The sequence below is a fragment of the Macrotis lagotis genome, chromosome 1, assembly GCF_037893015.1.
Source record: "Macrotis lagotis isolate mMagLag1 chromosome 1, bilby.v1.9.chrom.fasta, whole genome shotgun sequence".
NCBI classification, from domain to species: Eukaryota; Metazoa; Chordata; class Mammalia; order Peramelemorphia; family Peramelidae; genus Macrotis; species Macrotis lagotis.
The window spans coordinates 620,487,595-620,495,659 of NC_133658.1; the positions used below are offsets into that span (position 1 = coordinate 620,487,595).

Below are 8,065 nucleotides of genomic sequence, written 5' to 3' on the forward strand. Positions count from 1 at the left end.
GGGGTTATAAAATAGTCAGTAGGATTACTCATCCATCCCTTAGAAATTAAGGAATTCTTCCTTCTCTGAAGCAGCTTGAGATCTCTGTTGACTACCAAGTGGGACAATATAACTTCAAAAGCCAATAATTAGCGGTCTGGAAGGGTCTTTAGTGAAAACAAATGCAACAAGTAAATATTAGAACATAATCTCAATTTCCCAGTCCATTTTTCTTGGGTCAGGGAGGAAACATTCAAACAAGATATTTATGTTTTGCTAAATGACTGTCCTGTGGCAAAGTGGATATTGCACTAATCTTAGAATCAGGAGAACTGGAATTCAAATCCAGCCTCAGACACTTAACTGTTACTAGCTGTGTAACTTTGAGCAAGTAAATTAACCCTGAATGCCTCGTACCCAGGACCATCTCCATCCAGTCAATCTGATTCATATCTGGCTACTGGACCTAGATAACTCTGGAGGAGATAGTGAGGCTGGTGACTTACCACAGCCCTCCTCACTCAAATCCAATTCAAATGCTTGTCATGGCATCACCTCCCTGCTGTCATGGTCTTCTTCGAGAATAAAGGACAAACATTAATATTATTACTATATTATTATTATTATTATTATTATTATTATTATTATTAATGACCACCCAAGTAAAAGACAGCTTCCTACAGCATCCCCTGAGAAGACTGCCCTATTGGAAAGTCATAGGAATAATCAAATAATTACTTCTTTCAACTTTTAACATAGGGTACTTCTTACCATTTTGGTATTCCTAACGCCTTCCCAGGTACCAAATAACTCAGAAGGCATTTTGACTAAAGTAGTTGGGGGGGGGGGGGGTTCACAAGACAGAAAGGAATTTTTCTGAATTAGAGAGGAAGAAATGAGAACAGGAACCATCAGTCCCCCACTTGAAGCTATCTGTTATGATCCCTAAGGCTATGGTCAGTGTGTAGGGCAGGCAGGGGAGAGATGTGGTGGAGACAGTGAGAAGGGAAGGACTTGGCTATGGCTGGCATGTACTGGTAGCCTGCTTTTACTTCTTGGCCTTGGTTTGGGCTGCCACAGCCTCCATAACTTTTTATATATTCTCTTCATCCCTGAGGAACTGCATGGGCTTGATGACTTTCAGATGCTTCTCCAACTCATACATGATGGGAATGCCATCCCATTCAGTTCTACCATTTCTTCTTTAGATGGACCCTTGGGATCAGAATACATTTTTCTTTCTGAATCTGGCAGACAATTTTCTCACTCCATAAGGGTAAAGCTGGAACAATGGCGCCTTTTAGGCTCTCAGAGGAGGGCAGCTGATCCTCAGTAAGTTCAGCATAGCCATGGTCCTTGCTGATATTGCTATAGAAAGTGGTCAGGTTCTTTTGGAGATGGTGAGATGTCATAGCATCATCATCAGATCTTCATCTGAGTCTCACCATGCTCAGCAGCTGTCTCTGATTTGTTGAGGTCTGTCAGACCTCCATAGTGCCACTCATTGAGGTGCCAAGTCTTCCCTACAGGATACCACATCTGGTCATTGTCATCTAGCACTGTCCAAATTGTTCTCTTCTGAACAGAGTTGAAACATATCAAATTCATTGCTGCCATCTCACAGAGCTTGGTGTCTGTGCATGGCCTCCTTGTGCCTGTTGGGGCTCAGATCCATGACATATAAGCCCCTAGAGTAGTTTTCTAGGTTCCAGGGGTTTTTCTCTCACTGCTGGATCAGTACCATCTTGTAGGCAGCCCTGACAAGGCAGAGGCTCAGGGAAATGGGTATCAACAAGAGTGATCATGAACTTCCCTCATCTATTTTCTAAGGGAGAAACTCATGTAGAAATATTACCTTGTAAAGATCCACTACTTCTGTAGGTATTGCAATCTCCACCCCCTCGGCAGCCAAAGCTACCAAAGATCAGATAAAGAAAATTCTTATCACCTAAGTGCTGGGAATTTTCAAATGGGCAACATCATTTTGACACTGAAGATGTCATTAACCAAGATGCCTTAACATCTGGCTTTTCCCTGGTATGCTAAAGATCACTGAGTTTTCTTATCTTACAGTTGAAATCTCTCAAACATGTTGTCTCTTGATATTAAGATAAGTCCCTGGAAGACAGGGACTCTCTTATCTTTCTATTTATATCTTCATTGCTTAAATCAGTTCCTGGAACAAAAAAGTTTATTATTTTTTTCACTTATTCATTAACATGACTGGCAGGGAAAGATAGACTCCTTGTGGGCACATTTAGACCATCCTGAGTAGATTTTGTACCTCCCACATTGAATTTCTGATTTCTTGGGGCTCCTGAAGCAAATCTTATAGATGATTTAGTCATCTTTTGTGATCATCTGAGAAACAAATTAATAAATAAGTCCTCCAGAATGGACTTATAACCATTCATCTCTATAGGCTGAGCAAAGATTTGGTTTGGATCATGGGTTTTGAGTTTTTGCTATTAATAGACTTTGATTTTTTCTGCTTTTCTAATTTATTTAATATAACATGATTGAATATCTAGATCTCCTGAACCAGAGCAAGAGATCAAACCTGTAGTTTGTGAAGTACCCACATCCTGGTCCATGATGTAGGATATGTGAGTAGAGAAGAGAATACTTGGTTCAGGCACCAAGGATAGGGACCAGACCAAACACACACACACACACACACACACACACACACACACACACACACACACACACACACCTTGACTAACAAAACCCAATTCAGGCACCCAGTTCTACATGTGGTCCTTCCTGATCCATTCCCCACTAAATTACCTTGCAATTAACTTTGTATATATTTATATGCTTACAAGTTGCTATCACTAATGTTGCAAGAGAGGCAATATTGGATCTGGGTTCATAGTCTATCTCTGAAACTATCTCTGTGATCTTGGGCAAGTTGCTTTTTTTTGTAAGGTGTCAATTTCTTTGTTTGGAAAATGGGGAATGGGGACTCAGTTGCCTCTGTGATCCCTTCCAATTGAAGAGCTATGATCTTTATTTATGATCATTGATGTCAGATACCATTTCATTTTTGTCTTTCTAGATCCAGGGCCTACCATACATCTTTGGTACATAGTAGATATTTAATAAATGCTTGTGAATTAATTGATCCATTTCTAAGCATTGCTACTAATGGGGGTGGGAGTGGGGAAGGAAAGTGTTTTCATCTTGAACAACTAAAACAAGTTTCCTACATGGAAGAATGAAGACTGGAATTCAAGGTCCAACTCATCTGACCTGTGAAGCTGTCTAATCCAAATAGATGATGTAGAAGCAGAGAGAAAAGAGACAATTTGAAAGCTTATATCTTTTGTTCCTAACAATGTACAACATTCAGAATACTTTAACCTTTTCATATTTGAATTCTTACAAGTTTGTATAATTTACAAGTTCCAAGAGATGCTTTTGAAGAAATTAGTTGGGTTTTCTTTAAGGATCCTGAGTCCTTCACCTTCTACATTTTCTCCATAAACCCACCTGAGAATAAATAGGAAAATTTGAATAGAAACACCAAGCCAACCTGGTCCCACAGGTATCTTGCCTACAAAGCCATGAATTCTGCATTCTAGAACATCTCTTGATGCTAAAGAAGCAAAGACAGAGATCTATTCTAGTGTCTTTGACACTCTTAGGATTTTTACATTTGACCAATCAAAGGTAAAAATCTTGAGGGTGTCAATGACACTAGAAGGGTAAGAGAGACATTTATTGCTGCTCTTTATGGATATACCCCTCCTCTAGAAAAGCTGGAGGCTCAGAATAATATGTATAGCAATTCAGCAATAGTTTATCCAATACCTTTAGGAAATCCAAGTAGTTTATGTCTACTGCTTCCTAACCCTCTGCTTTCCACATTATCTCTTCTTTTTTTTCCAACTAGATTTGTCAAATAAGATTTACCCTTTTACAAAACCACAATGACTAGTTTTTGTCAGCCTATATTTCTCCAGATGTTTTGTGATCTCATTCCTTATTAATGTCTCTCAGATCTTGCCTACCTCTGAGTTTAGGCTAGATGGTCTATAATTTCTCATCCCCTGCCACTCTAAATGGGTCCCTGGCTAACTGGCAGCTCCCTTCAGTGAGGTCAGTCAGGAAGAGCAGGAAGAGACATATACATATAATATATATATATATATGTACATATATATATTATGTATTCTAAACATGCTACGAGCTGCTCAGCAATAACATTCAGAAGAGTTTTCTTTCATTCAATGGCAAAGGGGATTTGACCAAGAAAAAAAGGCAAAATGAAAATATTCTATCAGGGTAAGCTTGGCAAAGTTCAAATGCTAAAGAAAACTGGAGCCAGAATTTTGGCATAAGAAAAGGAAAGGGAAGGCATTCTTCCTATATGACTAATACTTAAAAATAATAAAATAGATATTACATATGGATGCTTGCACAATCAAACTATATTACTAATAGAATTTTCTGGGATTTGATTTTACTAGTGAAATCACAATTAGGACTAGGCCAACTGTGGCCATGGTCAGAAAAAGCAAGAAGTTGAAGTCCAAGCAGATCAGGTCTTGAGAAAGATGTTAGAGAAAGTAGCAAAAATTAGTTTGGAAGATGTCTTTATTCTATAGACAAGCACCAGAAAATGAATCAGAAAGTAGTTCAGAAAATAAGACAAGACATGCAGCATATAAATATAAGAAGCCTAAACTGAAGTAACTCCAATAATGGCAACTCCAGTAATTGATATGGCTGAGTTATGATCCTATCCAAGATCCAGGATGACAATCCAAAAAGAACAATGGAAATCCAAATAGCAAGCAATCAACAGAGTTCCAACAGAACAGGAAATCAATATTAGGTAGATTTGAAAAGAGTAGCTAGGGACTAATCTGTTGGAAGAATGAATCTCAACATGAGGGAATCAGATGCAAAGAAATACTGTACTGTATTTAGAAGTAGGGGTTAAGTAAGTCTCTGGGGTTAGTGTTACTGGGGAAGTAGAGGGGGGAGGGAGATCATCACACTTTATTGGGAGAATGTGCTTTTTGACTAACAATAGTAATAGATTTTTAATGAACCATCTATACACTAAGTACTAAGAATAGTTGTAAGAAAATTGTCTGAGGTTAAGGGGCAGCGTGTCACCATGAAGCTAAGTGACTCACATAACAACTGATGATGTTGGCCTTTTTAGCATCAAACTCTTATCAAATTAATTAAGAATGACTATATAGTACATCAGGGTTCCCATTAGTAACTTAAGAAAAAAATTACTATGTTTCCCCATGTACCCAAATTCTTCTCAGGGATGGACATGGGTGGCAAAGAAAATTCACTACAATCTGTTTTACAGCAATTTACTTATCAATCAAGAAGCATGTGTTAAGCACCTAATATATTCCAGGTACTGTTCTATATGTCGAGATATAAATATTATAATGAGATAGTCCTTGCATTCCTCTGAATATATAGCATTCCAAAGGAGGGATTCACCCATTCCATAAAATTAGAATCAGATTTTGGTAAAGTGATGTGAAATTTTTTGACACTGAAGAGAAAATTGGAGGTAATTGCAGTTCAGTCACAATGCAACTCTAACATTTTTGGTAAGATCTGAGACCAGACATCAACAAAATAAGAAAAGGAAAAAAAAGGTGAACTTTAAGATTCTCTCTTATTCTTCTCTTTCCTGGTTGTCTCCACTCAGCTTCCTGGAGACTTTATTCTGCTTTTTCACTTTCCATTCCACTGGCTCTGATTCTCCATTTAAGTTTCTGCTCCCCAAAGAAGTGCCCCCTCCCACACTTGACAAGTGCCTTGCATTTTTCTTCTGTTTTCTAAACCATTACATTTTTGCTCTGTCCTAAAAGAACATTAGATAACTAATGTGAATCTGATCAATTAGTTCATAAGGTGTTATTGACTTAACAATTGTTTAATGTGCTACCCCTCTTTAAAAAAAAATTCTCTTTTAATTAGGGTCTTCAATACCTTACATCAAGAGAAAGATATTTCTTTAGACCTTCAACACTGTGATCTCTTCATTGTGGATATAGTGCCTTCCTATGCAAGTCTTGTCCTTTCATAAATCCTCTAAAGTGATTAACTAATATCTGCAGACCTTCCTCTATCTCGAGTAGAGTTATCCATTCATGGTCTTTGTACCTAGTACATGACAACCCAATTCCTTTTTCTGAGCATCTATTTCTATAATAATATCTTTTATTCTACTTCTTAAATCCAAATCATCATTAGCAATATACAACTAGTTTCTTATGCCAGTCATGCAGTCTTTTATTTCTGTTAGAGTTGTCCACTTAGACACTCTGATAAAGACTTAGAAACTCTGATAAATACACTGGAGTCAACAACTGTTCCAGAACTCAAAGTCAAACATACCACCTTCAGATATAGAGGTAATGGACTCAAAGTTTTTGTTTGTTTGTTATTATTTTTTGACATGGACAATGCTAGAATTTGGTTTGCTTGATTATAATATTTGCAACTGTTTGCAACATGTTTTTGTTCATCATGAGGGGAGAAAGATATGGAAAATGCAAAAGGGAAACTTGGAAAGGAGAGAATTTTGAACTGAAAATAAAATAAAATTGAATTTAAAAGAATTCTGGCACTTTTTAAAAAGTGGATTTTATATCAGGGAGCATCTTGAGGTCACTGAAGATGCTCCAAAATGACCTAAATAATTTTTCCTGCTCTCTTCCACCCATTCAAGTCTGGACCCAATTTATTGCACCTCAGGAGTATTTGTCCAAAATAAATATTCAGGTACATTGCAGCTAGGTGGCACAATGGATAGAGCATGGGCCTTGGAATCAGGAGGACAGGAGTTCAATTCCAGCTTCAGATACTTACTAATATGTGATCTTGGGCAAGTCACTTAACCCTGATTTCTTCAGGACCAACTCCACTTGTCCTGATTCATATCTTGTCACTTGACCCAGATGGCTCTGGAGGCAAAAGTGAGGCTAATGATTTAGCACAACCCCCGCCCCCCAACTCAAATTCAATTCATATGCTTGACATCTCACTGATGTCATGGTCTTTGAGAACCAAAGACAGACATCATGTTCTGGTGAACTTAACTCAAACAGAAAAGCTTTCATCAAAGTGTTTGTTTATCTATTTGTTTCCCTGTGTGGATAGTTAGAGTCAGTGCTAGTAAATCTCATTAAGAGGAACTTGTATTATTCTAAGAATGATAAAAAGGGTAGAAATTTTAGATTCTCAGCCAGACTGATAAAGGGAGTTTGAGGATAAATGAGATCCTTTTAAAGCCACTAAAGAAAAGCATGCCACAAAGATAGCTACCCATTCTATTTTATGTTGTGCCAATTAACTTGGTAAGGCAAATAAGGGAAGGAGTCAGGAAGGGACCTAATACACACAGAAATAAAGAAAGCTGAGAACCGTGACCAGAGCATACATAATATGCTGCTATTGTGTTCATCCCATTTGTCTCATATGTCACCAAACAACAGAGGGTATGAAGAATGCTCCCAGGGCTCCACTAGGCTCTGATGATCTCTATGTCTCTCCCTTGGCTCTACCCTTTCCTAGGTGCTGTCCCACATTGTCTTCTGAGTCTAGAATTGATATAAATTAACCAATTAGGTTAATTTGTGTCATGAACCTTTTGACAGTCTGGTAAAGACATATAAAAGTAAAGACATATAAATTGTGTGTATGTACATCAAAAATTTTGTATAAATAAACATTTGTATATTTATAGATATATTATTTATACAAATGCATATAAAAATACAAATATTTATTTATACAAAATTTTTGATTGCAAAAGAAGCTAATTATATCAAACCATAGTTATATCAAAATGTAATAAAGATAAGTTTTGGGCCCAAGTTTATGAAACTCTGATCAGTAACTCATCAGTCCCCATCTTGCTGTCTACACCCTTATTCTGATCACTTCTGCCAAAATTCTCTATGTAAAATCATCATATTAGTACATTATTTAATTGGATTGGGTAAAAATAATAAAATTTAAAAATTAAAGTATAATAACATATATGTGTATATGTATATAGCTGACACATCTGTTTCAGAAAGAACAGCCATCTTAG

At 37.1% G+C, this 8,065-nt stretch overlaps 1 pseudogene; it reads right to left on the minus strand.

Annotated features, from left to right (window-relative positions):
- Positions 1–832: 832 nt before the first annotated feature.
- Positions 833–1,518, minus strand: LOC141522053 (phosphoglycerate mutase 1-like; annotated as a pseudogene).
- Positions 1,519–8,065: the final 6,547 nt, after the last annotated feature.